Consider the following 21583-nt stretch of genomic DNA (forward strand, 5'->3'; position numbering starts at 1 on the left):
CACTAATTTACAAAATATGGTAGACTAAAAAAAAAAAAAAAAAAAAACAGAAAAAAGATAATGAAAAAGTAAAGAAATAGGGGAAGGAGGATAATGTACAACACGGGGGGGGGGGGGGGGCAATGCTAATCCAGTTACATATATTAAATACTAATAAAAATCAGATCTATTCACTGTAGGTGTACAGTAGATGAAATTTCAGCTTACGTTTCAGGCTCTCTCTCTCTCTCTCTACCTCTCTCTCTCTCTCTTTCTACCTCTCTGATATGCCTGCTCCCTGTCTATCTCTTCCCATCTCTCTCTCTCTCTACCTCTCTACCTCTCTGATATGCCTGCTCCCTGTCTATATCTCTTCCCATCTCTCTCTCTCTCTCTGTCTCTCTCCCTCTTTCTTTCTCTCTCTCCCTCTCGTATATTCTCTTCTATATAAGATTTCCACAATCTCTCTCTCTACCTCTCTGATATGCCTGCTCCATGTCTATCTCTTCCCATCTCTCTCTCTCTCTCTCTACCTCTCTACCTCTCTGATATGCCTGCTCCCTGTCTATATCTCTTCCCATCTCTCTCTCTCTCTCTCTGTCTCTCTCCCTCTTTCTTTCTCTCTCTCCCTCTCGTATATTCTCTTCTATATAAGATTTCCACAATCTCTCTCTCTACCTCTCTGATATGCCTGCTCCATGTCTATCTCTTCCCATCTCTCTCTCTCTCTCTCTCTCTCTCTACCTCTCTACCTCTCTGATATGCCTGCTCCCTGTCTATATCTCTTCCCATCTCTCTCTCTCTCTCTCTCTCTCTCCCTCTTTCTTTCTCTCTCTCCCTCTCGTATATTCTCTTCTATATAAGATTTCCACAATCTCTCTCTCTACCTCTCTGATATGCCTGCTCCCTGTCTATCTCTTCCCATCTCTCTCTCAGTCTCTCTCTCTCTACCTCTACCTCTCTGATGTGCCTGCTCCCTGTCTATCTCTTCCCATCTCTCTCTCTTTCAGAGACAGACAAGATTGTACTCTTCAATGCATTATTAAGAACAATCAAATTTCCAGTGAATATTATTGACTAACCTTTACAGCTGTCGACACAAAACTATTTCGGGCTACATTTAGGCATATTGATACTTTACTTTTGAAACGAGATTCAAAATGGATTATATATTATATTTATTGATTTTTAAAAAATATTTTAGAGGTGAGGTTATGAGTTCGTTGGGGTTAGGATTAAGGTCAGTGATAACTGATCATCGAGGATTCATTTTTTCTTTTATCAATTTGACAAAAGTCTCAACAAACAGAGAAGACGTCTGACCACAGGCACATGGAAAAGATCCAGTTAGTATGCCTCTCGAAATTCTCGATGCGTTTATTACCCTACAGTTGAAAACAAGAAAAGGGAAAATATAAAGATTTATTACATATATAGATATTTATATGCTGTATCCTTACAATGTGCATGCACCGATTGTATTTCAGAAACAGTAGTGTTATATGATAGAGGGTGTGATTCTGCTAGCGGGATAATGAAGAGGTGTATAATGTGCACTCTTAAAGCAATGTAGAGTTGGGTACAATTTTGAACATAAGAGGTCAAAATGGGAAGAAATATGTTTGTTGGGTGAATTTACTCAACCTTCGTTAAACATTGCCCAGCGTTGGTAAACTCTTACCCAACAAACATGCATTGTTCCGTTCTTTTCCTCTTATGAGTAACGGTTACCCAACCCTTTAAAAAGTATGAAGATACTTATGGGAAGAATATAAATTGGATAATTCTCTCAATTTTAATTAATTTTAGGTTATTAGAAATGACTCCGTGCCCTATATACGAAAAGGCAATCCTAAAGCAGAGCAAGTTACCATGTCGTGCTTAGTCATTTAATCATCGTATTGTTAACTCATCAATCAAATGACAACGATGGTTGTTCGAGCCTGACTTGAAGGAAATAAACATGCCCTTCATAATGTTATTTTTTAGAAATGTTATATGCAAAGTCTTTTTGACCGAAATTATGCGCACTTGCTTGTCGAGTACTCCTTCATTTCTTAGTCTTTAAAACAATACAAAAAATACAATGCCGGTATTCATGACTATCGTTAATATTGCCAATAAAATTATTTATGCCTGTACTGCACATCCACGAGTCATATATCAGCGTTAAAAGTATTGATATTATTAACTTAATAATTACGTTAAAAATGGCATTGATCATTTTGAGGCTGGTAACGGAGGTGGTATAGAATACATCGAAAGAAATATTATCCAGCCGATTTTTAAAGTTTGTCTTCTTTGATTTTCTCATTTTCATGACTATGTGATAGAGGTGTCGAATTGAAAAAAAATAGAGGTGGATTATTATTATTCATAAAATGAGCATACTATTTCTCATGCATTTTTATTTAGATTTGGAAATATTGTTAAATACAAGCTCGTACCGTTAGCAACGCACAATGTCTGATATTGTTCGAAATTACCGCCTGACCGTCTTAGCTGCTTACAATATTCCTCTACTGCTTCTGCTGAACTTTGGAACAGATTGCCTTTAAATGTAAAAAACTGTCAAACTGTTAACCTATTCAAAACTAGTCTCAAGACACATTTATTCAAAATTGCGTTTGATGATTAATTAACTCTGTTCACTTTGACGTGTATTCCATATGTATTGTAATTTGTATGTCTATTTGCATTTATAGTTTTGTATAAGATGTAATTGTATATCAGTCTATTTTGTGTGTATAGCGCTTAGAGACTTCGGTGGTAAGCGCTTTATAAGTTAACATTTTTATTCTTATTATTAATACAAAAATAAAAGACAAACAAATAATCGAAACAATAGTAAATCAATAAATCAAATCAAATCAAACAAAATTTGGTTGGTAAAGTTATCACGATATATCATCGGCCAGGATAAGAAGTGATAAAAAGTATCTTTCTGAAAGTGCAAACTTTCTACAAATCTGGTCGGATTACGTCAAAACATCATTGCCATGTTGGCACATTTCAATAGGTGACCGCACAATCATACAGCTATTAGAATGGCTTTTATAGGTTGGTTGTTTTGTAATCGTGTTCGTTTTAGTTGTTTGATAACATTATAAATAAATTGCTTACTGTCTTGTTGCTCCTCGACACTCAACGCATTGGAATTGTCGATCTCATCTTCCTCGACTAAAACACTTGCTACCACGGCCAATGCAATCAGACAGTAGAGAGAAATCATGGTTTTTGACGCCATTTTTAAAGTCCAAGAAAAATAGAATCAACATGGAATACATTTTGATCATTTGGTCAAAGATACGGTGACATTGCAATGCAATTAAGAATGTCAGCATAGAATCGTGACGTACTGAAACTTTCCTTTTACAGAATGAACAGAAATCGGACAATATAAAGTTATAACAGAAAGTGAAGGAACAATAATGGGCTTTGAGACGACAGGCTGCCAGAAAATACTTGAATTGTGGTTTACTGTGATGAATGCCAGGCGGAAGGCTTCAGAATATCCACATTCAATCATAGTTTTCGCTTTCAGGAACCATCAACTGAGAATGTTTGTAATGCCCTGTTGAAAGATGATGTTCCCGGCCCACTTCTGCACTGCTCTCATTGCATGCACTTTAATAACGGCTTTGACGATGATAAAGATTCAACGCACAGTCTCGTTTTCAAAGAATAGAAGAAGGCGAATGTAATGTCTTTAAAATGCTATCGTGACACAGAAAATATTAAGAAATTGAATTTAATTAATGATCTGACAACAGTGCTTAACATACTTAGTATGTCAAGCAGTAATGAGTAATGTTAGAAGGTAGTCTACCTTCTAACATTACTCATACTTACGTAAAGCTAATCTCAATGAGCTCTGGTATGGGAATCGTATTTTGAAAGACATTCGCTACGATTTATTCTAGATTGTTGATCCTGCAGCAGATTTGCCCTGTACTAAAAGACTTTATAAGCTTACTCTCTTAAAAAAAGAGTGAATTGTCACTCCATTTTCACCTTCTTGGGAGTGACGTCCGTGATCACTTGTTTAGGAGTAAAAAATCGATTGATTTTAGAGTGCTCTCTAAGAAGAAAAGAGTGAATGTTTACTTTATTTTCACTACATTTTCACACTCCAGAGGAGTGACGTCCGTGATCACTCGATTTTTTTTAGAGAGTATGTAATGGAGATTAATGCCTTACCAAGGGACACCTAGCACCCGTTAGTGTTACGAACCCGAGCCTTCACGTTTAGGAGATCACTGGGCCATCTCACCCATCAGAGTTGCCAAAGCAAAGCTCCTGATTAAAGTGCACTAAAAGCCCTCTGCACAAGAGGCGAAGAAATGTCTGAAAAAAATGCAGACCAACGCTCAACAACTGAATATACATCAATTATTCCCAAATCCAGACTCTCAACTACCGAAAAAACGTTTTACAGTTGCTGCTTCGAAAGAATATAATTTTAACCTGTCTTGCCACTTTCAAAAGATCCATTAAACATTCCTCTTCCCTCAGAAATAAAGCATGATTTACCTATTTCTGAGTCTTATGTTTCTCTTCACATTCTGTTACATAGTAAGGGATAAGGTACTTTTTGTTTTAGCGCTACTAATAATCGATATCATTATCAATACAATTAAGAACTGACGGAATCAGAAAGACGTCTCATGTGCAAAAGGCATAACGTAAGGGATGTTGGGCCTACCTGATTTCGATGCGGTGTTCGAGTAGAATTCTGTAAGATGATGATATTCTTTCTCGTAGCTCGATGTGACGAAGTGTCTCTATCAAGATATATGTTGAATTAAAGTCTAGATAGCTTCTGGTTTTATAGAATTTCGGAGCCTGCCATTACTATCTTCTCGTTACCGACAAGTTACCGCATGTGAAATTGAATATTGTGTTCAACATTATGTTGGTGGATAAAACTTTTCAAAAATCCAAAAAATATGACCTCATAACAATTGCTTCGATTATTTTGTATTCAAACTTTTAATCATCGAAGCCTGTCGTTCGTACCGACAAGTCACCACTCATCACAGTCATGTCAGTTTGAACGAATCGATCAATCGTCAAAGAATTGATTTATAATCGCTTTATAATTAATTATTTTATATTTCATATACCTGCATTCGGATTGTTCACGAATGAACATTTACTAGATAACTTAAATGTTCGTTTTCGTTAATTTCATCATTACTTTCTCTTTGTTAAATATTTATAAAATGTTTAATGTTGTTACATCATGCCTTTATTTCATATAAAAAGGAATACATGTTTACATTCAATACCAGGTCCATGTTCCCTTTCCGAAACCATGGCAGGTCGCACTACATATAAAACATATAGAAAAAATAATGCATTACAGTTACAAATATATATCAATCATGCATAATAACAATTATATATTAATCATGTATAGTTAAAATTATGCATTAATCATTGATCAATATACATTCATTCATCTATCGATCATGTATATTAACAATCATTAATCGTGCCTGCATCAATCATGCTTAGGTTGGCAACAAAAATTCAATTAAAAAAAAAATAAAAAAAATAAGGGGAATATGATTTTCTGAGCATGTGGGTAAAGGCTGGGAGTAGGAAACGATGTAAGAAAAAAATGTGAAAGAAATGAGAAAGTAGAGGGTACATTATAGGTTGTAGATAAAGTGTAAACCAGTGAAAACGAGTCATTCCACTTGGAATAGACGGAGTGGAGGAAAAGGAGAAAGTAGGGGGGGGGGTAAAGAGAGAAGAGGGGAGAAAAGGCAAGCAGATGGAGTAAAGGAGGCGGAGGTAGGCGAGGAAGAAAAGTTTGGGAAGAATGAGAGAGAGAGAGAGGCAGAAGAAGAAGAGGACGAAGAAAAAGAAAAAGAAGAAGAAGACGAAATAAGGCAAAGAAGAAGAGGAAGAGAAAAAAGAGAGAGAAGAAGCGTTGAAGAGAATGGAGTGTTAATTAGAGGTCGAGGTATTCCACATCCTTCCACTGTGATTCTTTTCTTGCATTGAATATGACAAAGGATGACACAACTGCGTACCTACTTATGTTCTGAAAAAAACTATTCAGGCGAAGAAGGACTGAACATTTCCCGAATACCCACTTTAGCCGTATTATGTTGTCTCTATTTATTTGCCCCCTTACTCATACATCAATAGCATGGTATGCAGTGGCGTACGCAGGATTTTTTCAAGGGGGGGGGGGGGGGGGGGGGGGTGGGGTTAACATTTTGAAATCGGGCCGAAAATTTCGCAACGACCCAGCTAGTCGCTGAATAAGCGGGGAGGGGTGGGGTGGGGAGGGTAAGAGGACACCTTTTTTTTTGGGGGGGGGGGGGGGGGGTCTCAAAAAAATCTCAACGACTCAGCCAGCCGCTTAATAAGACGGGGGGGGGGGGGGAGGTGGTACGAGGACACTTTTTTTGGGGGGGGGGGGGGGGGGGGGGTCTCGAAATTTGAAATTTTTAAATTTTGCTCCGTAGGGGGGGGGGGGGGGTAAGGTCATTTTTTTAGGTCAGCCATTGGCATAATTTTTATTTTTTATTTTTTATTTTCATTTAAAAAAAAAAGCAAAGGGGGGGGGGGGTTGCATTACAGTACACACATAACAAAAACCAAAGGGGGGTGTTTAACCCCCCCCCCCCCCCTCTGCGTACGCGCCTGATGTTATGTCACACTGTAACCATTGTTTCTTACTTCGGCCACAAGTTCTTTGTACCGGTCGAGCTTTCTCGTGTGAGCAGCATTTGTGTTTGTCTCAAAGGGCACTGTTAGTTCGATCATTAGCATTTGTTTCATTCATTAGGGACTTTTAGATTTGCGTGGACTGATACGTGGTACTTCCATTCACGGCAGTGCTTTAAAAGGACGTCGATCGTAGCATAGACCTAATGTCTTCGTGCGAATCTAAAAGTCCCTATTCATTCCCAAATAACGACGAGATCTGGGCGTTGAGATGAGATAAATATGGGATGGGATGGTTCCGCCCGCAACGGTGAAACCCTGAATATCAGCATGAACTTGTTCGTGAGGGAGGGACTCTTTCGAAATCAAGGCAAAATACTATATTCATATTTTCTTTACGCAAGAAAGAGAGGTACAGAGAGAAAGAAAGAGAGAATACGTTAACTGCGAATTATCGAGTACAACTCTGAAGCGCATCCTTCTCAAAATGATTCAAATCGCTGTCAATATTCAGAATCTGAATAGGATAAATCCACAATATACACCAACGCTGCCACCGCCTCCATCGCTCCAACCATAGCCCATATGCCAATACACCATGTTAATCAAATATGGAAAGTTTCCAAATGAATTTTGAATCAAATTCTAATATACCATGCACTGAGAGGTTTCAGTTGAAATCATACATTCACTGTGACTGGCTTAATTAGCACTAGTTTCTGAGGGACCAGTCACCGAAGATCTATCATTTTACAGGTGCCTCGGAAAGAGTGCATGTTATTTTTTTCATATATATATATATATCCTTCATCAAGAAATTTAAAAAATGTATAACCTCATCAATACAGTATAATTATCAAAATACATGTTTATATATGATACATGTATACAATCACATCAGTAGGGCCTACTTGCACAATGATCTCTCATTACATTTTCTTTAGAATAGACAAAGCATACTTCTGCTATAGTTAGAAGAAAAACAATCTGACAGTAACGTAGTCTTTCAAAATAGAAAAGAACCTAAATCGTAACTGATTTTTGTTGTCTTTTAAAAGAAAAGAATAATACAATAGATGTATTGTTCCCCTCCACCTTTTAGTTTGTTTCACATACTCCCCTACTCCCTCCAAGCCAAAATAATCGAAATAAGAGAGAAAATACCTTACACAAATCCACACACATTTTAAACTGAATATAGTGTTCGACAACACGCTAGTGCCGGGATAAAACTTTCTAAAATATGACCTAAAAAAACATGGTTTGAATATTTGTTATCCAAACTTTGAATCATCGTCAATGTTATCATTCTGGCATCTCTTTTTTTTTTTTTTTTTTTTTTTGGTACTGTCTTGTCTGTGTATTAACCACAGCTCTAGTCGTTCGTAACTGACAAGTCACTGCATACAAATAAAATTGAATATAGTGTTTGACAACATGCTGGTGGATAAAACATTCCCAAAATCCGGCGAGAGATATGACCTCAGAACATAATGTTGGATTATTTTTTATCCAAACTTTTAATCATCGTCAATGTCATCATCCTGGAATCTTCTTCTTTTTTTTTTGTTAACAGTCTTTTGTATTGTTTGATTGATTAAGTAGATATCGAAGCCTGTCATCCGTAACTGACAAGTCACCACATTCATGTAAAATTGAACGAATCAATTAACGTCACAGAATTGATTTATCATCGCCCTGTAAGTTATTATTTTACATGTTAGTATACCTGCATTCGTATCCAATACGAATGAATATTTCATAGCTAGCTAAAATGTTTGTTTTGATGAATTTCCTCACCATTTCTTTCACTCTGTTTAATACTGGTAAAATGTTGACTTTGTCTTAATCAAGGCAAAATATTATATTCATATTTTCTACATGTAAGGGAGAAAGGAAAGAAAGAGGGAGAGAGAGATAGATAGAGAGATAGAGAGGAAGAATTCTTCTGTCTTGTCTGTGTATTAACAACAGCTCTAGCGGTTCGTTACTGATAAGTCACTGCATACAAGTAACATTGAATATTGTGTTCAACATTATGCTGGTGGATAAAACTTTCCAAAAATCCGAGAAATATGACCTGAAAACAAATTGTTTGTTTATTTTGTTGTCAAACTTTTAATCATCGAAACCTGCCGTTCGTACCGACAAGTCACCACTCACCACATTCATGTAAGTTTGTACGAATCAATCAAGCGTCAAAGAATTGATTCATCATCGCTCTATAATGAATTATTTTATATTTCATATACCTGCATTCGTATCGTTCACGAATGAACATTTACCAGATAACTAAAATGTTCGTTTTTGATTAATTTCCTCCTCATTAATTTTTCTCTGTTAAATACTGATAAAATGTTCAATTTGTCTTAATTAAAGCAAAATATTATATTCATATTTTCTTTACGCAGGAGAAAGAGAGAGAGAGAGAGAGAGAGAGAGAAAGAATATGTTAACTGAGAATTATCGAGTAATATGAAAAGCATTCTTTTTAATATGATTTAAATCGTTGTCAATATTCAGAATATAAATAGGATAAATCCACATTACACAGCAACGCTGTCACCGCCTCCATCGCTCCAACCATAGCCCATATGCCAATACACCATGTTGGTCTAATATGGAAATTTTCCAAATGAAACTTGAATAAAATTGTAATATACCATGCACTGAGAGGTTTCAGTTGAAATCATACATTCTCTGTGACTGGCTTTGCACTAGTTTCTGAGGGACCAGTCACCGAAGATCTATCATTTTACATGTGCCTCGATAAAAGTGCATGGCATTTTCATATATATATATATATATATTATTCTTCATCAGGAAATTAAAAAAAAAAGAAATGTAAGCTTTAAAGAAAAACATAGGAATTCAAGTATTAATTCACATCTTTCTTTCAAAATACACACTGACTCACACACGCGTTGATTACGAAGAGAGCTGCCCATTTCACAGTGACAGGTATATATATATATATATATATATTTTTTTTTTTTTTTTTTGGGGGGGGGGGGAGGGTTGATTTGGAATGTAGTTTTATTCTTTTTCTCTCAACAAACACAATCAATTTCACAATAAAGGTACACAATAGTGCAACATTAAATTACGAAAGACCTAATACAATCTTACTTATAACCTCATCAATACAATATAATTATAAAAGCATAAGCTTATATAATTATACATGCATACAATCACATCAGTAAGTCCTACTTGCACAATGATCTCTTATTACATTTTCTGTAGAATAGACAAAGCATACTTCTGCTTTAGTTAGACAAATTAGATATGACACTATAACGTAGTCATTCAAAATAGAAAAGAACCTAAATCGTAACTCATTTGTGTTGTCTTTTAAAAGAAAAGAATAATAAAATAGATGTATTGTTCCCCTCCACCTTTTAGTTTGTTTCACATACTCCCCCACTCCCTCCTAACGAAAATAATTGAAATAAGAGAAAAAAATACCTTGCACAGATCCATGCACACATTTTAAACTGAACATAGTGTTCAACAACACGCTAGTGGAAACAACTTTCTAAAATTGCAATAAATGTGACCTCAAAACATATGGTTTTAATATTTGTTATCCAAACTTTTAATCATCTTCAATGTCATCAATCTGGTTTCTCCTTTGTTTATTAACTGTCTTGTCTGTGTATTAACCACAGCTCGATTTCGTATTGTTTGATTAATATCGAAGCCGCTTGTCAGTAACGAACGACAGGCTTCGATATTAATCAAACAATACGAAATCGAGCTGTGGTTAATACACAGACAAGACAGTTAATAAACAAAGGAGATACCAGATTGATGACATTGAAGATGATTAAAAGTTTGGATAACAAATATTAAAACCATATGTTTTGAGGTCACATTTATTGCAATTTTAGAAAGTTGTTTCCACTAGCGTGTTGTTGAACACTATGTTCAGTTTAAAATGTGTGCATGGATCTGTGTAAGGTATTTTTTTCTCGTATTTCAATTATTTTCGTTAGGAGGGAGTAGGGGAGTATGTGAAACAAACTAAAAGGTGGAGGGGAACAATACATCTATTTTATTATTCTTTTCTTTTAAAAGACAACACAAATCAGTGACGATTTAGGTTCTTTTCTATTTTGAATGACTACGTTATAGTGTCATATCTAATTTGTCTTAAAGCAGAAGTATGCTTTGTCTATTCTACAGAAAATGTAATAAGAGATCATTGTGCAAGTAGGACTTACTGATGTGATTGTATACATGTATAATTATATAAGCTTATGCTTTTATAATTATATTGTATTGATGAGGTTATAAAGTAAGATTGTATTAGGTCTTTCGTAATTTAATTTTGCACTATTGTGTACCTTTATTATGAAATTGATTGTGTTTGTTGAGAGAAAAAGAATAAAACTACATTCCAAATCAACCCCCCCCCCAAAAAAAAAAAAAAAAAAAATATATATATATATATATATATAAATATACCTGTCACTGTGGAATGGGCAGCTCTCTTCGTAATCAACGCGTGTGTGAGTCAGTGTGTATTTTGAAAGAAAGATGTGAATTAATACTTGAATTCCTATGTTTTTCTTTATAGCTTACATTTCATTTTTTTTAATTTCCTGATGAAGAATATATATATATATATATGAAAATGCCATGCACTTTTATCGAGGCACATGTAAAATTATAGATCTTCGGTGACTGGTCCCTCAGAAACTAGTGCAAAGCCAGTCACAGAGAATGTATGATTTCAACTGAAACCTCTCAGTGCATGGTATATTACAATTTTATTCAAGTTTCATTTGGAAAATTTCCATATTAGACCAACATGGTGTATTGGCATATGGGCAATTGTTGGAGCGATGGAGGCGGTGACAGCGTTGCTGTGTAATGTGGATTTATCCTATTTATATTCTGAATATTGACAACGATTTAAATCATATTGAAAAGAATGCTTTTCATATTACTCAATAATTCTCAGTTAACGTATTCTTTCTCTCTCTCTCTCTCCCTCTCTTTCTCCTGCGTAAAGAAAATATGAATATAATATTTTGCCTTATTTAAGACAAAGTGTACATTTTATCAGTATTTAACAGAGAGAAATTAATGAGGAGGAAATTAATCAAAAACGAACATTTTAGTTATCTGGTAAATGTTCATTCGTGAACGATACGAATGCAGGTATATGAAAAATAAAATAATTAATTATAGAGCGATGATAAATCAATTCTTTGACGCTTGATTGATTCGTACAAACTTACATGAATGTGGTGAGTGGTGACTTGTTGGTACGAACGGCAGGTTTCGATGATTAAAAGTTTGACAACAAAATAAACAAACAATTTGTTTTCAGGTCATATTTCTCGGATTTTTGGAAAGTTGTATCCACCAGCATAATGTTGAACACAATATTTAATGTTACTTGTATGCAGTGACTTGTCAGTAACGAACCACTAGAGCTGTTGTTAATACACAGACAAGACAGAAGAATTCTTCCTCTCTATCTCTCTATCTCTCTCTCTCCCTCTTTCTTTCCTTTCTCCCTTACATGTAGAAAATATGAATATAATATTTTGCCTTGATTAAGACAAAGTCAACATTTTACCAGTATTAAACAGAGTGAAAGAAATGGTGAGGAAATTCATCAAAAAAAAAACATTTTAGCTAGCTATGAAATATTCATTCGTATTGGATACGAATGCAGGTATACTAACATGTAAAATAATAACTTACAGGGCGATGATAAATCAATTCTGTGACGCTAATTGATTCGTTCAATTTTACATGAATGCGGTGACTTGTCAGTTACGGATGACAGGCTTCGATATCTACTTAATCAATCAAACAATACAAAAGACTGTTAACAAAAAAAAGCAGATTCCAGGATGATGACATTGACGATGATTAAAAGTTTGGATAAAAAATAATCCAACATTATGTTCTGAGGTCATATCTCTCGCCGGATTTTGGGAATGTTTTATCCACCAGCATGTTGTCAAACATTATATTCAATTTTACTTGTATGCAGTGACTTGTCAATTACGAACGACTAGAGCTGTGGTTAATACACAGACAAGACAGTACCAAAAAAAAAATAGATGCCAGAATGATAACATTGACGATGATTAAAAGTTTGGATAACAAATATTCAAACCATGTTTTTTTAGGTCATATTTTAGAAAGTTTTATCCCGGCACTAGCGGGTTGTCGAACACTATATTCAGTTTAAAATGTGTGTGGATTTGTGTAAGATATTTTCTCTCTTATAGGGGAGTATGTGAAACAAACTAAAAGGTGGAGGGGAACAATACATCTATTGTATTATTCTTTTCTTTTAAAAGACAACAAAAATCAGTTACGATTTAGGTTCTTTTCTATTTTGAAAAACTACGTAACTGTCAGATTGTTTTTCTTCTAACTATAGCAGAAGTATGCTTTGTCTATTCTAAAGGAAATGTAATGAGAGATCATTGTGCAAGTAGGACCTACTGATGTGATTGTATACATGTATCATATATAAGCATGTATTTTGATAATTATATTGTATTGATGAGGTTATACATTTTTTAAATTTCTTGATGAAGGATATATATATGAAAAAATAACATGCACTCTTTCCGAGGCACCTGTAAAATGATAGATCTTCGGTGACTGGTCCCTCATAAACTAGTGCTAATTAAGCCAGTCACAGAGAATGTATGATTTCAACTGAAACCTCTCAGTGCATGGTATATTAGAATTTGATGCAAAATTCATTTGGAAACTTTCCATATTTGATTAACATGGTGTATTGGCATATGGGCTATGGTTGGAGCGATGGAGGCGGTGGCAGCGTTGGTGTATATTGTGGATTTATCCTATTCAGATTCTGAATATTGACAGCGATTTGAATCATTTTGAGAAGGATGTGCTTCAGAGTTGTACTCGATAATTCGCAGTTAACGTATTCTCTCTTTCTTTCTCTCTGTACCTCTCTTTCTTGCGTAAAGAAAATATGAATATATAGTATTTTGCCTTGATTTCGAAAGAGTCCCTCCCTCACGAACAAGTTCATGCTGATATTCAGGGTTTCACCGTTGCGGGCGGAACCATCCCATCCCATATTTATCTCATCTCAACGCCCAGATCTCGTCGTTATTTGGGAATGAATAGGGACTTTTAGATTCGCACGAAGACATTAGGTCTATGCTACGATCGACGTCCTTTTAAAGCACTGCCGTGAATGGAAGTACCACGTATCAGTCCACGCAAATCTAAAAGTCCCTAATGAATGAAACAAATGCTAATGATCGAACTAACAGTGCCCTTTGAGACAAACACAAATGCTTCTCACACGAGAAAGCTCGACCGGTACAAAGAACTTGTGGCCGAAGTAAGAAACAATGGTTACAATGTGACATAACATCAGGCGCGTACGCAGAGGGGGGGGGGGGGGGGGGGGTTAAACACCCCCCTTTGGTTTTGTTATGTGTGTACTGTAATGCAACCCCCCCCCCCCCTTTGCTTTTTTTTTTTTAATGAAAATAAAAAATAAAAAATAAAAATTATGCCAATGGCTGACCTAAAAAAATGACCTTACCACCCCCCCCCCGGAGCAAAATTTCAAAATTTCAAATTTCGAGACCCCCCCCCCCCCCCCCCCCAAAAAAAAGTGTTCTCGTACCACCTCCCCCCCCCCCCCCGTCTTATTTAGCGGCTGGCTGAGTCGTTGAGATTTTTTTGAGACCCCCCCCCCACCCCCCCCCCCCCAAAAAAAGTATCCTCTTACCCTCCCCACCCCACCCCTCCCCGCTTATTCAGCGACTAGCTGGGTCGTTGCGAAATTTTCGGCCCGATTTCAAAATGTTAACCCCCCCCCCCCCCCCCCCCCCTTGAAAAAATCCTGCGTACGCCACTGCATACCATGCTATTGAGATATGAGTAAGGGGGCAAATAACTAGAGACAACATAATACGGCTAAAGTGGGTATTCAGGAAATGTTCAGTCCTTCTTCGCCTGAATAGTTTCTTTCAGAACATAAGTAGGTACGCAGTTGTGTCATCCTTTGTCATATTCAATGCAAGAAAAGAATCACAGTGGAAGGATGTGGAATACCTCGGCCTCTAATTAACACTCCATTCTCTTCAACGCTTCTTCTCTCTCTTTTTTCTCTTCCTCTTCTTCTTTGCCTTATTTCGTCTTCTTCTTCTTTTTCTTTTTCTTCGTCCTCTTCTTCTTCTGCCTCTCTCTCTCTCTCATTCTTCCCAAACTTTTCTTCCTCGCCTACCTACGCCTCCTTTACTCCATCTGCTTGCCTTTTCTCCCCTCTTCTCTCTCTACCCCCCCCCCTACTTTCTCCTTTTCCTCCACTCCGTCTTATTTTTTTTTTTTTTAATTGAATTTTTGTTGCCAACCTAAGCATGATTGATGCAGGCACGATTAATGATTGTTAATATACATGATCGATTTATGAATGAATGTATATTGATCAATGATTAATGCATAATTTTAACTATACATGATTAATATATAATTGTTATTATGCATGATTGATATATATTTGTAACTGTAATGCATTATTGTTTCTATATGTTTTATATGTAGTGCGATCTGCCTTGGTTTCGGAAAGGGAACATGGACCTGGTATTGAATGTAAACATGTATTCCTTTTTATATGGAATAAAGGCATGATGTAACAACATTAAACATTTTATAAATATTTAACAAAGAGAAAGTAATGATGAAATTAACGAAAACGAACATTTAAGTTATCTAGTAAATGTTCATTCGTGAACAATCCGAATGCAGGTATATCAAATATAAAATAATTAATTATAAAGCGATTATAAATCAATTCTTTGACGATTGATCGATTCGTTCAAACTGACATGACTGTGATGAGTGGGGACTTGTCGGTACGAACGACAGGCTTCGATGATTAAAAGTTTGAATACAAAATAATCGAAGCAATTTTTATGAGGTCATATTTTTTGGATTTTTGAAAAGTTTTATCCACCAACATAATGTTGAACACAATATTCAATTTCACATGCGGTAACTTGTCGGTAACGAACAATGACAATGCTTGAAAGTTTTAATTCAAAATAATCAAACAATATGTTCTGAGGTCTGATTTTTGGAAAGTTTTATCCACCAGCATAGTGTTGAAAACAAAATCCAATTTTACATGCGGTGACTTGTCGGTTACGAGAAGATAGTAATGGCAGGCTCCGAAATTCTATAAAACCAGAAGCTATCTAGACTTTAATTCAACATATATCTTGATAGAGACACTTCGTCACATCGAGCTACGAGAAAGAATATCATCATCTTACAGAATTCTACTCGAACACCGCATCGAAATCAGGTAGGCCCAACATCCCTTACGTTATGCCTGTTGCACATGAGACGTCTTTCTGATTCCGTCAGTTATTAATTGTATTGATAATGATATCGATTATTTAGTAGCGCTAAAACAAAAAGTACCTTATCCCTTACTATGTAACAGAATGTGAAGAGAAACATAAGACTCAGAAAAAGGTAAATCATGCTTTATTTCTGAGGGAAGAGGAATGTTTAATGGATCTTTTGAAAGTGGCAAGACAGGTTAAAATTATATTCTTTCGAAGCAGCAACTGTAAAACGTTTTTTCGGTAGTTGAGAGTCTGGATTTGGGAATAATTGATGTATATTCAGTTGTTGAGCGTTGGTCTGCATTTCTTCAGACATTTCTTCGCCTCTTGTGCAGAGGGCTTTTAGTGCACTTTAATCAGGAGCTTTGCTTTGGCAACTCTGATGGGTGAGATGGCCCAGTGATCTCGTAAACGTGAAGGCTCGGGTTCGTAACACTAACGGATGCTAGGTGTCCCTTGGTAAGGCATTAATCTCCATTACATACTCTGTAAAAAAAATCGAGTGATCACGGACGACACTCCTCTGGAGTGTGAAAATGTAGTGAAAATAAAGTGAACATTTACTCTTTTCTTCTTAGAGAGCACTCTAAAATCAATCGATTTTCACTCCTAAACAAGTGATCACGGACGTCACTCCCAAGATGGTGAAAAATAGAGTGAAAATTCACTCTTTTTTTTAAGAGAGTAAGCTTTTAAAGTCTTTTAGTACAGGGCAAATGGGTGATAACCTCACAACAATTATGTCACAGAGTTGCCAATTTGAACGATGATTGATTGATCGCATCTTCAAAAACTCATACATTTATTTTTTTCTTTTTACCTCTTCAGAGGGACTTTATTGTTCCATTTCAAAATACATATATATTATTTACAAAACAAGTAAAATGAAACATGAATTATATACAAGATCAACATAATATCTTAAAATGATCATTTTAACATTTCTTATACTTTCTTAACTACCTCAATATCGAAGTATTTTATATTTTCTTTGTATTTCAAATAACATTTTAATGATGAAATAAAATTATTTATTAACCTCTTTGGATTGGTTGGTACTTCGCCAAAGTTCCGCTTTACGTAGTCTTTGTATATAACTAGTTGAGCATAATTTATCCAAAAATTAAGTAAAGTATATTTTCTGTTATCTATTTTATATCCAATCAATAACATTTTCATATCAATTTCAATTTCTATTTTAAAAATGAAATATATAATTCTTGAGATAATTTTCCAGAAAACTCTTAATTTCTTGCAACGAAATATAAAATGTTCAATAGTTTCTTTTTCACGACAAATTTCACATTCGTTAGACTGTACGATTTTCCATATAAAGAGATTGTCTTTAGATGGCAATATTCTATGAATTAATTTAAAATTATATTGTTTGATCTTATTGTCTCTTATGTTATTAAATTTGAACTGAAATACATCTTTTCAAACAAATGTTTCTGGTAGGCCTAAAATATTTTGCCAAAAATGGAAACCAATTTTCTCTTTTTTCTTTTCTAGCATTAAATTATAATAACTTTTCGCCGTAGTAAATTCAACGTTTATAACATCTTATTCTTCCGTTTTCATATTTGTTTTAAACTCGATATCAGGGTGGACTTCCCCTTTAAGCAAATTGGGTAAAATGTTAAAAATAGGAGGTTAAAAAACCCATACATGTTTGTTGGGAATACTTTATACCAACACTAGGTAATTTTTACCCAATTTCGGGTACATTTTACCAAACAAACATGCTCAGATTATAATGGCTCATATCAATTAATAATTTGGGGAGGTAAGTTTAAAGATAATCTTGAGTTCTGGTAAATATAGAGATTAAATTCTCACAGAATCCAACGAAACTTACACAGAATTTTCAAGATTACAAATAAATGACAACTGCACAATAATTTTGGTAGAAATTGTATAGTGGCTGAGAAATGAGCATATGAAGATCAGGAAATCTGCTGCAGGATCAACAATCTAGAATAAATCGTAGCGAATGTCTTTCAAAATACGATTCCCATACCAGAGCTCACTGAGATTAGCTTTACGTAAGTATGAGTAATGTTAGAAGGTAGACTACCTTCTAACATTACTCATTACTGCTTGACATACTAAGTATGTTAAGCACTGTTGTCAGATCATTTATCAAATTCAATTTCTTAATATTTTCTGTGTCACGATAGCATTTTAAAGACATTACATTCGCCTTCTTCTATTCTTTGAAAACGAGACTGTGCGTTGAATCTTTATCATCGTCAAAGCCGTTATTAAAGTGCATGCAATGAGAGCAGTGCAGAAGTGGGCCGGGAACATCATCTTTCAACAGGGCATTACAAACATTCTCAGTTGATGGTTCCTGAAAGCGAAAACTATGATTGAATGTGGATATTCTGAAGCCTTCCTCCTGGCATTCATCACAGTAAACCACAATTCAAGTATTTTCTGGCAGCCTGTCGTCTCGAAGCCCATTATTGTTCCTTCACTTTCTGTTATAACTTTATATTGTCCGATTTCTGTTCATTCTGTAAAAGGAAAGTTTCATTACGTCACGATTCTATGCTGACATTCTTAATTGCATTGCAATGTCACCGTATCTTTGACCAAATGATCAAAATGTATTTCCATGTTGATTCTATTTTCCTTAGACTTTAAAAATGGCGTCAAAAACCATGATTTCTCTCTACTTTCTGATTGCATTGGCCGTGGTAGCAAGTGTTTTAGTCGAGGAAGATGAGATCGACAATTCCAATGCGTTGAGTGTAGAGGAGCAACAAGACAGTAAGCAATTTATTTATAATGTTATCAAACAACTAAAACGAATACGATTACAAAACAACCAACCTATAAAAGCCATTCTAATAGCTGTATGATTGTGCGGTCACCTATTGAAATGTGCCAACATGGCAATGATGTTTTGACGTAATCTGACCAGATTTGTAGAAAGTTTGCACTTTCAGAAAGATACTTTTTATCACTTCTTATCCTGGCCGATGATATATCGTGATAACTTTACCAACCAAATTTTGTTTGATTTGATTTGATTTATTGATTTACTATTGTTTCGATTATTTGTTTGTCTTTTATTTTTTATTGCAGTAGAGGAATATTGTAAGCAGCTAAGACAGTCAGGCGGTAGTGTCTCACAATATCAGACATTGTGCGTTGCTAACGGTACGAGCTTGTATTTAACAATATTTCCAAATCTAAATAAAAATGCATGAGAAATAGTATGCTCATTCTATGAATAATAATAATCCACCTCTAATTTTTTTCAATTCGACACCTCTATCACATAGTCATGAAAATGAGAAAAATCAAGGAAGACAAACTTTAAAAATCGGCTGGATAATATTTCTTTCGATGTAATCTATACCACCTCCGTTACCAGCCTCAAAATGATCAATGCCATTTTTAACATAATTATTAAGTTAATAATATCAATACTTTTAACGCTGATATATGACTCGTGGATGTGCAATACAGGCATAAATAATTTTATTAGCAATATTTACGATAGTCATGAATACCGGCATTGTATTTTTTGTGTTGTTTTAAAGACTAAGAAATGAAGGAGTACTCGACAAGCATGACACAGTGAGGCTTTTAAGTGCGCATAATTTCGGTCAAAAAGACTTTGCATATAACATTTCTAAAAAATAACATTATGAAGGGCATGTTTATTTCCTTCAAGTCAGGCTCGAACAACCATCGTTGTCATTTGATTGATGAGTTAACAATACGATGATTAAATGACTAAGCACGACATGGTAACTTGCTCTGCTTTAGGATTGCCTTTTCGTATATAGGGCACGGAGTCATTTCTAATAACCTAAAATTAATTAAAATTGAGAGAATTATCCAATTTATATTCTTCCCATGTGTATCTTCATACTTTTTAAAGGGTTGGGTAACATTTTACTCATAAGAGGAAAAGAAAGGAACAATGCATGTTTGTTGGGTAAGAGTTTACCAACGCTGGGCAATGTTTAACGAAGGTTGAGTAGATTTCATCCAACAAACATGTATCTTCCTATTTTGACCTCTTATGTTCAAAATTGTACCCAACTCTACCCTGCTTTAAGAGTGCACATATACACCTCTTCATTATCCCGTTAGCAGAATCACACCCTCTATCACATAACACTACTGTTTCTGAAATGCAATCGGTGCATGCACATTGTAAGGATACAGCATATAAATATCTATATATTTAATAAATCTTTATATTTTCCCTTTTCTTGTTTTCAACTGTAGGGTAATAAACGCATCGAGAATTTCGAGAGGCATACTAACTGCATCTTTTCCATTTGCCTGGCGTCAGACGTCTTCTCTGTCTGTTGAGAGTTTTGTCAAATTGATACAAGAAAAAAAATAATCCTCGATGATCAGTTATCACTGACCTTAATCCTAACCCGAACGAACTCATAACCTTACCTCTAAAATATTTTTTTTAAATCAATAAAATATATATAATCCATTTTGAATCTCGTTTCAAAAGTAAAGTATCAATATGCCTACATGTAGCCCAATATAGTTTTGTGTTGACAACTGTAAAGGTTAGTCAATTCACTGGAAATTTGATTGTTTGAAATAATGCATTGAAGAGTACAATCTTGTACATGTGCTTCATTATTATGTACAGAAACAAGTGCAAAGGAAACTTGTAATCATTGGAGCCTGCCGTTCGTACCGTCAAGTCACCACTCACCACATAAACATTGATAGAAATCAATGATCTAAACAGTATGTTTCGATTGTAAATTTTCAAATTTTTAATCAGCTGCTTTATTCTTTGACACATTGTGCACAAAACGGTCTTATTAAATGGAATGACGTAATAATTCCTTCTCGGGTAATTTACTTTTGTTCATGTCGTGAGAGGGGTAACTATGGACAATAGAAGAGAGAGAGAGAGAGCGAGAGAGAGAGAGAGAGAGATGGGGAGAGAGAGAGTGAGAGAGAGATGGGAAGAGATAGACAGGGAGCAGGCATATCAAAGAGGTAGAGAGAGAGAGAGAGAGAGAGATGGGAAGAGATGGACAGGGAGCAAGCATATCAGAGAGGTAGAGAGAGAGAGAGAGAGAGATGGGAAGAGATAGATAGGGAGCAGGCATATCAGAGAGGTAGAGAGAGAGAGAGAAAGAGAGATATGGGAAAAGATAGACAGGGAGCAGGCATATCAGAGAGAGAGAGAGAGAGAAAGATAGAGAGAGAGAGAGGGATGGGAAGAGATAGACAGGGAGCAGGCATATCAGAGAGGTAGAGAGAGAGAAAGAGAGATATGGGAAGAGAAAGACAGGCGGAGCAGGCATAAATCCACACACCATGATGACCTACCCACTAGACTTATCTGTGAATTCGCTCCTGAGATAGCAGGTCCTTTGACTATGGTCTTTAATAAATGTTTAGAAACTGGGAATTTTCCGGATTGTTGGAAGGTTTCAGACATTGTTCCAATCCCTAAGAATACACCATGTAATACTGTTGACCAACTAAGACCAATATCACTCACCCCTACCTTTGCAAAGGTTTTTGAAGCA

At 35.5% G+C, this 21583-nt stretch overlaps 1 long non-coding RNA gene across 1 annotated transcript; it reads left to right on the plus strand.

Moving 5' to 3' along the window:
- Positions 1–15863: 15863 nt before the first annotated feature.
- On the plus strand, positions 15864–20884 carry LOC105437922. The gene is made up of 4 exons (XR_004065726.1): positions 15864–16000; positions 18689–18821; positions 19140–19214; positions 20298–20884. It is a non-coding gene; the product is annotated as an uncharacterized LOC105437922 (long non-coding RNA).
- Positions 20885–21583: the final 699 nt, after the last annotated feature.

Source organism: Strongylocentrotus purpuratus, unplaced genomic scaffold, assembly GCF_000002235.5.
Source record: "Strongylocentrotus purpuratus isolate Spur 01 unplaced genomic scaffold, Spur_5.0 spur5_scaffold_20, whole genome shotgun sequence".
NCBI classification, from domain to species: domain Eukaryota; kingdom Metazoa; phylum Echinodermata; class Echinoidea; order Camarodonta; family Strongylocentrotidae; genus Strongylocentrotus; species Strongylocentrotus purpuratus.